Source organism: the organism of the source record quoted next, mitochondrion (genome assembly GCF_042453785.1).
Source record: "Malus x domestica mitochondrion, complete genome".
In the NCBI taxonomy this organism is placed as follows: domain Eukaryota; kingdom Viridiplantae; phylum Streptophyta; class Magnoliopsida; order Rosales; family Rosaceae; genus Malus; species Malus domestica.
In genome coordinates, this window is record NC_018554.1 from 247,501 (window position 1) to 260,000 (window position 12,500).

At 45.7% G+C, this 12,500-nt stretch overlaps 1 non-coding gene across 1 annotated transcript; it reads right to left on the reverse strand.

The window, feature by feature from the left end:
* Positions 1-1,624: 1,624 nt before the first annotated feature.
* On the reverse strand, positions 1,625-1,695 carry tRNA-Cys (GCA). Its single transcript has one exon. It is a non-coding gene; the product is annotated as a tRNA-Cys (tRNA).
* Between the last annotated feature and the right edge of the window lie 10,805 nt (positions 1,696-12,500).

The window sequence follows — 12,500 nt, forward strand, 5'->3', positions numbered from 1 at the left end:
TAGCGCGCCCCTTTCTTTCTCCAAGTCAAGTTTCTCGCTTGTTAGTCTTGCCCCTACCTTTATTTATGGGATATTTGAAGAAGCGCAGGTTTGGAACCCTATACAAGGGCTTTTCTCCAACCTATACAGGTGCTGGTCTCGATCTCGCTTGGTGGTGCCCCTCTCGATGATTGTTGATTCAACATTGATTTTGTGCTTGAGTTGGAGGGCCCCCCCTCCATTCATCGAATCAAGTAATTCGCTATCGGAATTTATTCCGCCGCGAATCTCATGCCATGCTTCTTGTTTCTCCGAATCGGCTCCTAGTGTCAGTCAATCAAGATTCGCCGTCAAGAGAGGGAAGAGCCTTTACTTTAGGTTATGCCGGTCTCGTCATTCACGCAATTCCCCCGTCCATCGATCGCGCGAGTACGCATCTAGTCAGCACATAGCGAACGAAAAAAGCATTCATCCTGGATTCTCTTCCTCAATAAAAATGTCTATCAATTGATCCCTATTCATTCGGTCAAAGTCTCACCCTTGAGAGGTGCACCATGTTGATAGGAATCGGCAAAGACCCTCTTGTACACATCCTCGAGGGCAGCATTCATGGCAATCATCACTAGTTTCTCCCGAGGGCATGGTATGGCTTTGTTCTTGGTGTTGTTTAATAGATTTCGAGTGCCGCTTTTCCCCGTCCGAGAATCTCCATCTGCTCTAAGTGGGCGAGCTAGAATCCTTATGTCAGGTTGGTTGTTCAAAAGACTTTTTTTCTTTACCCTTTGCATCTTCATCTTTTCGAAAGCCCAGACCCATTCTTCTGGATCTTCATTAGTCCTATTTCAGGTGCAAAGCCTATTCAATAAAGACCTCTTTCTCTCTTTCTTTTCTTTCTCCCCCATTTCTCATTTTGTTGATTGAAAGAGGATAAGCGCTATCCATTGAGTAAAGGAGTTATTCGGGCGGTTGGTGGCCCCCTCGAGAGTTGCGGGTCCTTGCCGCTGCGTGAGTGGTAGCTCACGCTCAAAACTCCTCCGACACGAGTCCTGGTCGTTGCGGTGCGGTCTGTTTCCCGGCTTCGCTTGCGCGATTTGCACTTCTGATTGGTTCCATCCATCCCCGACCCTAATGAATCGAGTATGAAGGGGTCAGTCAGTCAAGCGGTTCGGGTTCTCGGTCGGTTCCCGTTCGCCTGCCCCCCCGTAGTCCATTAGCGGGTAGGGTGGTAAACTTAGAGGGCGCCCGCCTCCTCTTCAGACGTGTCCTCGACAACCTGGCGGCTCTTCGGTCTCCGCTTTTTGGGGCGGGAGTGATTGGTCGCTGGGGTTTCCTTTTCCTCAACCAATTCGGTTGTGTCAGCCCTGAGATTGGTCTAACATTTTGTTATGAGCTGGCTAGACAAAGACGGATTGAAGATAAGATAGATTTGAGTTCAAGTGGCACAGGACCTTCACCTTCGATCGACCATAAGGCGTATTCTACCCTTACCGAATTCATTCTATTGAAGCGTAAAAAGCTCCTTCTCATGTTGCATTTCTTTGGTTTGGAAGTTCCAGAATGTTGTCTGTGGATTTCTAACAAAGGAAAGCCCCCTTATGTTATGCCATTTGATTAATTAAAGTTCCGTGCTGCTCGCCACTCCCCGAGGCCAAGGACGGGGTCGAACCGTCATTCCAGGATTTGCAGTCCGATACATTTCCATTATGTTACCTAGCCAAACCCGCCACCTCATGTGCCAAAGTCAAACGGTTGTTCCTCCTTCCCTGCTCCCTCTTTTTCTACATATGTGGTGGCGGGTTACCAGAGAAGAGGGGACAACTTCTTTCTCCCTTGCCTTGCTCAATTTTCCTTTTCTGATTGAAAGTAGCAAGCCACTCCACTACTGGTACAGAGGCCAGGTAGAAGGTTGTTTCCTCTATATGTTCAAGCAAAGAACAGATCTTTTGTCTTGTAAGCAACCATGCCTATATAATCGAATTTTGCTTACCAAAGTGGTCTTACTAAAAGTAAATAAGCAACCTGTTCCGTTCCATAGGGCCAGCTGCTTTCTTTATCTCGCTTGCCGTTAGTCCGTCTAGCGCCTTTCGGTTGGGGTCCGCCCCGGGGGTTAGACCGCTTGGGTTATATTTTATAGTCTCGAAGGCAGTCAACGTGTCAGCCATTCTTCTCCCATTAGACTTGTAAATCTTTGTGTGCTCTTTTTCCTTCTCTCTTCCTGTTCTCTCCCTCTACTTTATTTGACAGGGGCGGAGAATACCACTCTATCAATAACAAGAATAAAGTAGCAATTCAGTTTCAAATGGTTTGAGCTTGGAAGCACCCTACTATCTATCGATAGGCGAGAACAGACTGCTATTGGCTGCTTCGCCTATCTATTCTATTATGGCCGGCTTGGAGACATCAGAGGAAGACCGTCATCTCTATCCGGGTACAATCATAGCCCCATTCATTCGTTGAACCTTGGGGATAACCATTAGCATTGAGATCAATCACCACACCACCTCTATCATACATACGACATTACATGACGCGAGAGCGCATGGTCAACACACACCTAAAGCGCCTACGTTCCGCTTGCAGCCAATACAACCACAACCTAACTTGCACGAGATTCAACAACCAAAACTACTGGTAGTCCCGAGGGGACGGCATACTCCTTGTATAGTTTTAGCAGTACTGAACAAGCGAGTCATCGGTCCAAAAGACCGCCTTTGAAAAAAAAAAAGGAACTCGCTTAACTCGCTAGGCCTTCGGAACAAAGGTGATTCTGTTCATGCTTCAGATGATCTGGCTAATTATATATATTATATCTAATTATCTACTCTTCTTCTATTAGAAAGGCGAACCTATAGGCCTGTTTTAGCGCGTTTCCACAAAGGTAACCGGTTAGGTTGACTTTGGAAACGCTACTAAGGACCGGTTGGAGAATGAAAAACGTCCGCTAACGCCCACAGGATAAGATCTTTTTTAGATCAGCAACGAATGTCTTGTATCTATGAAGAAAGATTTCTCCCCGGGTTCAGACCCTGAATGCCATACCTTGCTGAAGGCGATTCACGAGAGAACCGCGCATAGTTCCGTTTGACCGAGATGTGAATGCCCGCGATCTGCTCGGTATAGTGATGGATTTCATGGCCGACGTCTAACCGGCACGAATACGCCGACATGAAACGAGTTCCCCGCGGAGCATTTTTTCTTTCGTCCTCGGACGTTTTGTTCGATTCCGGAACTTGCGTTCTCATGCCCGGAACCCTCGCGATTGATTGGGAGAAAGAGCGAGAGCGAGAAAGATGGATTGTTATCCATCGGAAATCGATAGGAATTCCCCCTTCTAATAGATGTTCTGTCTTTCATTATTAACATCCAATCCCATGCTAATAAGAAAAACGAGCGATTGCTAGTCAGCTTTCATTTTATGAAAAAAATGGTAGGGGCTGAGGCTCTGAAGGCTTTCTAACTTGCTTCAATTAGGGAATAGCGCAGATGGATCAATTACGCGGTTCCGCAGCGTCCTCCAACTTGCTGTCCGCTCCCCTTCACTTTCTTTGCTGGACGGGAAGATGCGAATAGCGAAGGCCTTCCCACCACGCGAAGTCAAACCTCGCCGGAGAGAGAGAGGCGAATTGAAAACCGGCCTCAAATCCCTTCGCAATCGCAGGTGAAAGCGGGAAAAAGACGACGAAACCCTTTTTTCTTTCTTTGTCAGCCGACTTGAAAGGTGCTCTCAGTGTACCGCCATACGCACCCAGACATTAGACCAATTGTGGCTGGCCTAACAGTTTCCAGAATGCCGTTGTCATGATGTTGATCCGGCTTCTGCGACTACGGCATCCGCGTAGCTCCGAATACGCGCATTGGAGCTCTTCGCTCGATGTCCCGGGTCGCTCTGTGTTGTAAACCGTCGTCGGGCGGTGGCTTATTTCTAACACCCCCCCCTCTAACAAGAAAGCAAGTAAACTACCTTGTACGTACGCCGCCCACGCGAAGAAGTTCTCCAAAAAGTCAAGCCACCATTATTCAGTGATGAAGCTCTAACGAACGAATCTTATGTGTTTTTCCCAGAGAGAAATCTCTTTCCACTAGAACAAGTCCGCTGCGAGCCGAGCGAACTATCCACCAAGTTGAACTATTGACTATCTTTACTAAGCCAACCGCCCCCTCTCCTATACCCGGCTGCTTCTCGCTCACCAAAGCGTACTTCGTTTAGGAGGTTCACGCAAGTATAGTGCGGCTTATGGTTCTAGTAGCACAAAATATATAAACCATACTATGCTAGTTCCCTCTAGAAGACCCAGTCTGACTATAGTTAGTAGTAGTATAGATTAGTTAGATTCGTAGAACAGAAGAGGAGCCCTTACTTGATATTATATTAGTAAAGCGTTAGCACCCCTATAGAGAAAGGCTCTCTTCTGGATAGCTGCGAAGCCTTCGATGTTGGTATGGAGACTTTGTTTGCTTCCCGTTCGCTGAACAACCCCCCTGTTGCAACACTTAACTATGTGCTTCAAAGGGCGAACTCCACCTATTTTTGAGCTATTGAATTAGGCGATCCGAAAAAAAATATCTTTCTCACCCCCCTCTATCAGAAAGGGAGGCTTGGCTCTGAAATGGTGGTAAGGCAAGCTGTATGTATCTAGGTAGAAGTAGACCTCGAGCTCCGGGGCTTTAAGGGATATGGCAGGTTTGGAACCCTAACCCAGACCAGGAAGGGAACTATATCCTTAATCCGGGTCAGACTATCACACACGAGACTCGCCTGGGCCGAGACCAACTCACTTCTCTCTCCTTAACGTCTGGTACCATTGCCCCGCCACTCTGCCTGTCTTCTTGTGGCCGGGCCGGGTCATTCTTCACTCCTGTTACAAGGGAGACCTCTCTTCGCATACCGACCCTCCAGTTAGTTCCACTTCTGGGGATAAGCTGAGAACTCGGGGCATAAGGGCCTGCGGTGATTATTAACATGCTTTTCCAGCCCATATCTTCCCACCTCTGGTCACATGAGCTTTCGAGAGCCCGGTCCGGATCTAAACGATTTTTTATCTATGTCTCATGTCTTTCAGCGCAGCGGGATCCAGAGAAAGACAGACCCACCTACCAGTTCTAAGCGGCAAGATCAATCAAACAAAATAGGCTCAAGAGAAGAGCCGGTTTTATTCTTCTTATCTCATCGTATACATCGTAATATAACCCTTTTTTTTTTAATCTGAAAGTACCCTTTCTATTCTTTCTTAGGTAGGCCCACATGTTTTAGGTTATCCGGAAGGAATGGAATGACTAATGTGATTTGAAACCCCTTGGAGAGCTAGGACACTGATTCAAACCACAGTATGGCCAAAGATTTCCTTTAAGCATGTTTTCAGGGAAGCCAATGCAGTGGCTGATGCACTAGCAAATATGGGGCATGGAGTTAGACAGATTAAAAAGCAAACTCTGGACTTTATAGCTTTTCTAAACAGTGGTAATCTTTTGTCAATGCCTGCTGATGGAGTTCCTTTTACTTGGTCAAATAGACAGGAAAGGACTTGATCTTTGAGAGATTAGATAGAACTGTTGTAAATGATTCCTGGTTGTTGCAGTTTCCTGAAGCTAGCCTAGAAAATTTCCCTATTTTAGATTCAGATCATGGTCCAATTGTTTTAACAATGAGGAAAGAGTGTCGTGTTCAAGCAAAGTATTATGCGGATGGGACTTTCCTTACTGCTAAGCTTGGTTGTTCTTCACTCCTTCGGAGCCTGTGCGGCCCCTTCTTTTTTGACAAAAGTGAATTCCCGGATAGGAAAGAAAACAAATACTCTTGATTTAAAGGATGGCACAAAGTAGAAGAAGTGAGGCACTGAAAGTGAGCTTCTACCTTAACGGTTCTTCCTGTCGTGTCGGTTTAGAAGGATTGGTCGGAGCAGCCTTTCTTTATATGTATGTTACTTAGCCTATGTTGATCCATATCCATCTTTCCTGCTGCTGCTTTGTCCTTGAGTAGTGAGGCACGGAGCGAGGCGCCGAAGTCGAATACTAGTTCAGATTAATCAAGGGCTGAGACTGAATACCACTTTTCAGATTAATCAAATAAGGCCGAGGTTCTGAAAGAAAGCGTATCAACGACAATAGCATGAAATACATAACCCTATATATGTCATTATTATGTATAGTAGGCCAAGACAAGAATAAAACGTAGTAAAGGAGTCCTAATTCCCTTATCCTTTTYCGGCACGAATTCTCTATCTCTTTCTTCGCAGTGAAACAAGAAAACCCCTMTTCTGCCTGCCTTGCAGTGAATGAATGAGCCCYAGGCCTCTTATACCACTTTTGGACAGCAAACAAGTAACAACACTTTAACGGAAGAAATAGAGGTTTTTCTCGAGAAGGTTCTGAAAGAACGACTGCCCGGGTAAAATAGACTTCTTTTCTTTGATAATGGCACTAATTACAGGTAAATTAAGAGCTTGAGCATGAGCTTAGATAATATATGTCTTGTTCTCTGCACATGTGCACTGCGCATTACTTGCAAGGYTGGCCGTAGGCCAAAGCCCCTTTAGCATAATCTAGGGACATAATGGTAACTTCCACTGCTCAGAAGTCACCTGCGAATTATGGTCCCACACCGTCAAAGGGGTCCATTTTTCGCGATTGAACGACGAACGTCACGACACACTTGGAAAGTGTTGTGGCGGGACCCACGCATGAGAAACTTGGATAAGAGATAGATAGCGGCCCAAAGGAACGGCCCACGGAGCCCTGTGAGGCCCAACTGACAAATAAATTATTGGACTTAGAGCTCGACCAGAGGCACTGAACGCAGTGAAGTGGGYAGCGAAGAAGTKAGGAAGTGGGGAAAGKTACTTGCCAAGATTCGTAGTAAGAGGAGAGCCACAAATAATAGAAAGACTTGAAGCCAGGTCTTCATCAACATTTGGGGAGCAAAAGAGCCTAGATTTGTCATAACTAACCTCCTGACAGGCAAAAAGAATCAAGACAATCCCTCATAGCATCGGCTTGATCCATAGAAGCTCCAGAAAAGAGGATTAAGTCATCTGCACAGATGAGACACACAGGGGCCATCTTTAGATAGCTTAACAGGCTTCCATCCCCATACAAAGAACAAAAAGGTAAGATTCTGAAAGTAAAGCTTTAGAAACCCTAAATTTTTTCGGAATCTCTTGAGCCACAACTATATTATCAGCGATATGGCGCCCAGGCACAAAGCTCGCCTGTGTAGGAGACACCAATTTAGTCAGCAGGGGTCTCAATCTTCTCATAATCATTTTAGACACAATCTTGTACAAGGTTCTGAAAGAACGGATTGATCTAGGTTCTTTCATAGAAATGGGGCTTTGAACTTTAGGTATCAATGTAAGTATCATTGATTCCAGCTGGAAAGGGGGCAGTAAGGAAGCAGCAATTATTCACCATATCACAAATATCCTCATGACATGAGTCCCACATCTGTTGAAAGAGCTCGGCAGGCATCCCATCAGGCCCCGGCGCCCTTTAGACTGCCAATGGAAAAGAGACTTCACTTAGAGGGGTGACATCCGCATTTAATCCTTCAAGCTCCTCAGCATCCACTCTAGGAAAGAGATTCAAAATTGGTATGAAAACTCCCACAGTCCACTTCTTACTAAAAAGACCTTTCAAATAAGAAAGAGCAGTAGCCCGCGAATCACTTTTATCAGTCTTCCAATTTCCCTCATCATCATTAAGGCCCTCTACTTCGTAGCCTTCTTTGAGCCAGGTATTCCCGGATTTCTGGAGCCAACGTTCTTGCAGAACCTCTTGGGCAATAACCTCATTATATTCCTTAGTCAGTTCATGCTCCAAATTGACAAGGAAGGGAACACATCTCCTACATAAAATCTTTTTCAATACCCTCCTCCTCTTTTTCCTTCTAATTCCCAAACACATCAACATTCCGCTTCTGAGCAGCAGTAGCAAATTCAGAAACTTTTTGAGAGATAGGAACCTAGTGGACCAAGTTTCTTTGGTGTGGTTCAACCACATGGCCTCAAACCTAAAAGGTTTGTTTAAGGGGGAAGCGGATCACTCTTCAAAAAAAAATTTCCACTCGTCAATCATGTTATTTCTTTCTTTCAGAACCTTCGATTGTCTATTTGATTGTAAGTGACATCTGCCCCTTTTAATTCAGGATGTCGGACAAAAAGAAAAGATGTCGGACTTAAGGAAGGGCAGAAAACCTACTCTATAAAGTCTAAGGTACCGTAACAGACAGCCAAAACTAGAGACAAGGAAGAAGAGCTTCCCTTCTGCCCGCATTCACTCACTATAAGAGCAGGGGCTCATCAAGCGCCTTCTTCAACTATATATAACTTGACTTACTATCTATAATACGTTTTTTCAGAGTCGAGCACACTTCGTGACCTCCTAAAAGCAGTTACTTCATACCGATCATGCTACCAGTGGCGTTGTCACAACCATCGATCAACTACTTGATGCTCCGGTAGTATCGTATGATGTCCGCATTACCGACAAAGACCCGCTTCTTGCGAAGTTTGGTATCATGTGGAAGATCTATGATATGGTTGGTGATCATCGAAGGTAAGCTCCGCCGCATTCTCATTCTAAAGTAAGGCCAAGGACTCTTTATTCCCCCATTGAATCGAGATTGGCAATGAGATCAAAAGAAAGAAAAAGGCAATCGTTTGATCGAGGGGGAATCGATGCAGAGTTAGCACTACCTTGCTTCTGCTCTTGCTAGCTAGGGTCTATCAATTCCTTTTTCATAAGGGCGGAATGCAAGAAGGGATTACTTGCTAACGCCTTACGGCTCCTACGTATTTTTGTCCTAGTCTGGGCATCCATATGTGTCAAACTTGGCTACCATGCGTTTGGTTGATCTGGTCTTTCCTGTTTATTTCCCCTCACAGCGCATTCCTTGTCCCCTTCTTACACTATTTCTTCTATTCCTTCAATCTTCTTTTAGCCGGTGCACCGCCACCTTCATTGGGTTTGACCATATTACCACCGTATTATTCACCACCGCCGTCGGATTCCTTCACGTTGTTCAGTGATGAAAATAAAAATGGGTGCCACATTATGTGAAGTGAAGCTTTGTGGGCAATGACAGCAGCAATGACAGCACATGGGCAATTTGGTGTAGGAAGGGATGGAACTTGTAGCCTTGTTCTAGTATAAGTGCATTTGGGGATGGTATGTTTAGTGTTGTGTAATCTAAGTAATGTGGATATGGAAGGAAGACTAATCTAAGTTTAGGGGATAAATGGGGTTTAGGGAGGGTTCTAGCCTTCTAGGGTACTTTAAGTAGTTAATCTTCTATGTTTAACTTTGTTTAGTACGTTGTATTTTTTTGCTCTTTTAATCAATATTAAAAGAGTTATTAGCTTTGTAATGTTTGGTCTATCGTTTATCGGCTCTTCTTTCTTATGTGTAAAGTAGATTTTGCAATGTATCTTATTATTAGATGGTGACTAAGCATTTTCAGCTGTTTAGGCATGAGTGCTGTTTAAGATGGGTTCAAAGCTCAGATCAAAAACAAAAATGTGGGTTCAAAGCCATGTGTCCTAAAAATGAAGAAGTCTTTTGTTCGGACTAAGTCACTCGTCCGACCACTCCCAAGGCGAATAGTTCCCTAGGGGCTCTACCGCGATATGATATATCTCATTGAGAAAGCGCTATCAAAGCCGCTGTCCCAATAGCTTCCACCGAGGGGCCGAGCGCGAGCTTCGTCCAGAGCTTGACCAGGGGATGGTTGAGTGCGCAAGAAAGAAACTAAAGCAAGAACCCGCGGCTCCCCTTTTTGAATACCCCCCCGGAGTGAATTCTTTTCCGCGGGATTTTGGGATTCCTTTCTTTTGCTTGTATCCTATGGAGATGGATTGATATGGAGGGTTTCCACTTCTTACCTATTCACTTCTACTTGAACCGTTCAACGAGCGTTGTAACGATCCAAAGGAGGATCCCCTGGCTCAGCACTACTTAACTTGTGAGGTGTCACATACCCTGCAGACAACAACTGCAGCAGTCACCAGTCTGGTCCCCTACCTCACAAAGTAGCTTGATGGCCGAACCACTCCCAAGGCGAATAGTTCCCTAGGGGCCGACCCGACACCGACCGGCTGAGACTTCCGCGCAGTAGGAGCGGACTGAGTCGGTATTCGTCTACGAGAGGCGCACTCGTATGCCTTTCGGGGCTTCCCCCTTGTCAATATTCCCGGGTAAGAAAGCAGAACCTCACCTCTTTCAGTTGCTGAACACAAACCTACTTTAGATCCACTAGAACATGTGGATCACTAGACTACAAACAAAGAAGTTGGTAGCAACAGAACTGCCTCTAAACCAGTAGAGACAGTCACCTATAATAATCAGTCTACCTACGCTATATTGTAGAGAGACGTTCGACTCCACGTGTCCGCTAAACAGTTCCGAAGTAGTAAGACGAGTGAATGAAGGTGCTGTAAGCGGTAGTGAATACTCGTTCCATGGAGACAAAACCCTCCGGCGGAAACGTTCCCCCACTATAGACTGAACTCGCTGTGAACCTTTTCGATTTTTAGTAGCGGCTCGTGGAGTAGCCCTCTTTCTTTACAAAAAAGTGGATACATGCCCCTTTACTTGATATTATATTAGTCAAGCCTAAAGGCTGACACCGGCTTAATATAATAAGGTTTAGAAAGACCGCAAAGATGTGTGCTTGCTGCTGTATGCTTCCTGATTAACGTCCGATGTTGCACTGCTGTATGCTGAATCAAGCGGTCCCGGAAATAAGTGCGTACTGAGTGTAGTGCAATTTACTGGGTTCCTTAGCGGGCTCTCGCCCTATATACCTCGTAGCCCGAAGACTAGTCGCTGGTACTGGCTAAGGTTCGCATCTATGGTCAATCAATAGGTCCGTTTTGACCTTCTTTTCCGTCCTAAAGTTCCGGGCCAGATATTTTAAAACCTGGGCTTTTAACGGATATCTGAAAACCTTTTCTTTTGATAAATCAGAACAGATACGGAAGCCTTGAGTCTAAAAACCTCATCAACTCCCTCTTCTAGTAATGCTGCTTAAACTCGCTCTCTAGGATCTATGTTTACCCAATAGTTGAGGAATTATCGACCAACCGGGGAAGGGATAGAAGACTAAGCATTTAATCCCCTTGATCGACTGCTCCATTCATCGCCTACCACGGACACCTCGACTCCCCCCCATCATAAGTAGGGCCTTTCCGGGTTTACCATGAAAGAAAGATTTTTTAATGCCTCTGGGGGCGCCCCATCTTACTAATAATAATGAAGGGCTTTGAACCCGCCCTTCCCCTGCCTCTGCAGAACCTATAGGGAAGTCCAGAACAAGCTATCCAAGAATCAATCTTTTGAGAGACGACTGATCTTTTAGAACTATTAAAGCAGGTATCCAAGAAGGTTCCTTCATCCCTTCCTTTTAGTCTTTTGCTTGCCTCTGGAAACCCCAAATGCAAGAGAGGGGCGGGCATGAGCCTTCTTCATTCACTGATCAACCGGGCCTTTAAATCCTTGGTTTTCAACCTCAGATGGATAATGTTTTTGAACTGCTGCCAAATCAAGATCACAGATCCCACTAAATCTTTTACACCAATGTATCGTACTCTCTCGACCAGGTCATCATAAAAAAATACTGAAAAATCTTTCCGAAATGAGAGAAGGAGGGAAGGCGCGCTACAACTAACATAACAGCCAGCTGAAAAACGCTAGCTAGCTAGGCTAGCTAGCAATGGCTTTCTCTGAAAGGGGCTCGCTTCTTCAAGCTCCGCACAACCTATACAAGGTGCTGCTCGCTTTCTCTCAGCCACTAGTGGCTTATGTAGTGGTCGGCATTCCTACGCGCTCCTCCTTGCCCCCATCCAAGGGTCACCTTTGGATGTTGTCGTGACGCTTTGGTTACGAAGGTTGCCGGGGTCTGGGTTTATGGATGGATTCAGTCAGCGAAAGTCCCCCAAACTCAATCAATATCAACAACATGTCGTGACCGGTTAGGCTTGGTTGATTTTGTCAGAAAAGAAAGTAGGTTTCGGGGGTTCGTTGATTAGTATACCTCCGGTGCTGGTAAGGTCGGGACCGTGGTCGTCCGTCTCCGGTTTGCCGGCCGATAAGATTTCTGAGATTGACCAGCCAGCTGGGTTGGTTTGGCTATTCCTTTCTATTGAAAAGGAGTCAGCTGTCTGCGCGAGTCACCTTCTTCTAGGCTCCGCTGGACGACACGGCATTCTCGTTTAAATATAGGCCGGCCGTACTTGTGATGGTTCCCAAGGATCCAATATGACCACTTAGGTCTACGTTGCCACGATATTGTTTTATGGAAGCGGGCGGGCAGAAGTTCGGCCCGGTTTTTTTTGGTGTCGTAGGGAAGGGATTGGCCTTTCTAACGTATATTCAGTCGTACCGGCATGGCCCCACTGATTTGTTTTCGATCGGAGCATCAAGCAACGCAACCCGGTTCTACTTGACTAAGCCCCGTGCTCGTCCAAGGAGGGAGTTTGCTTTACCCAACTCCCTTTTTGATAACAAGGCAGAAACCCCCGACCCGACAT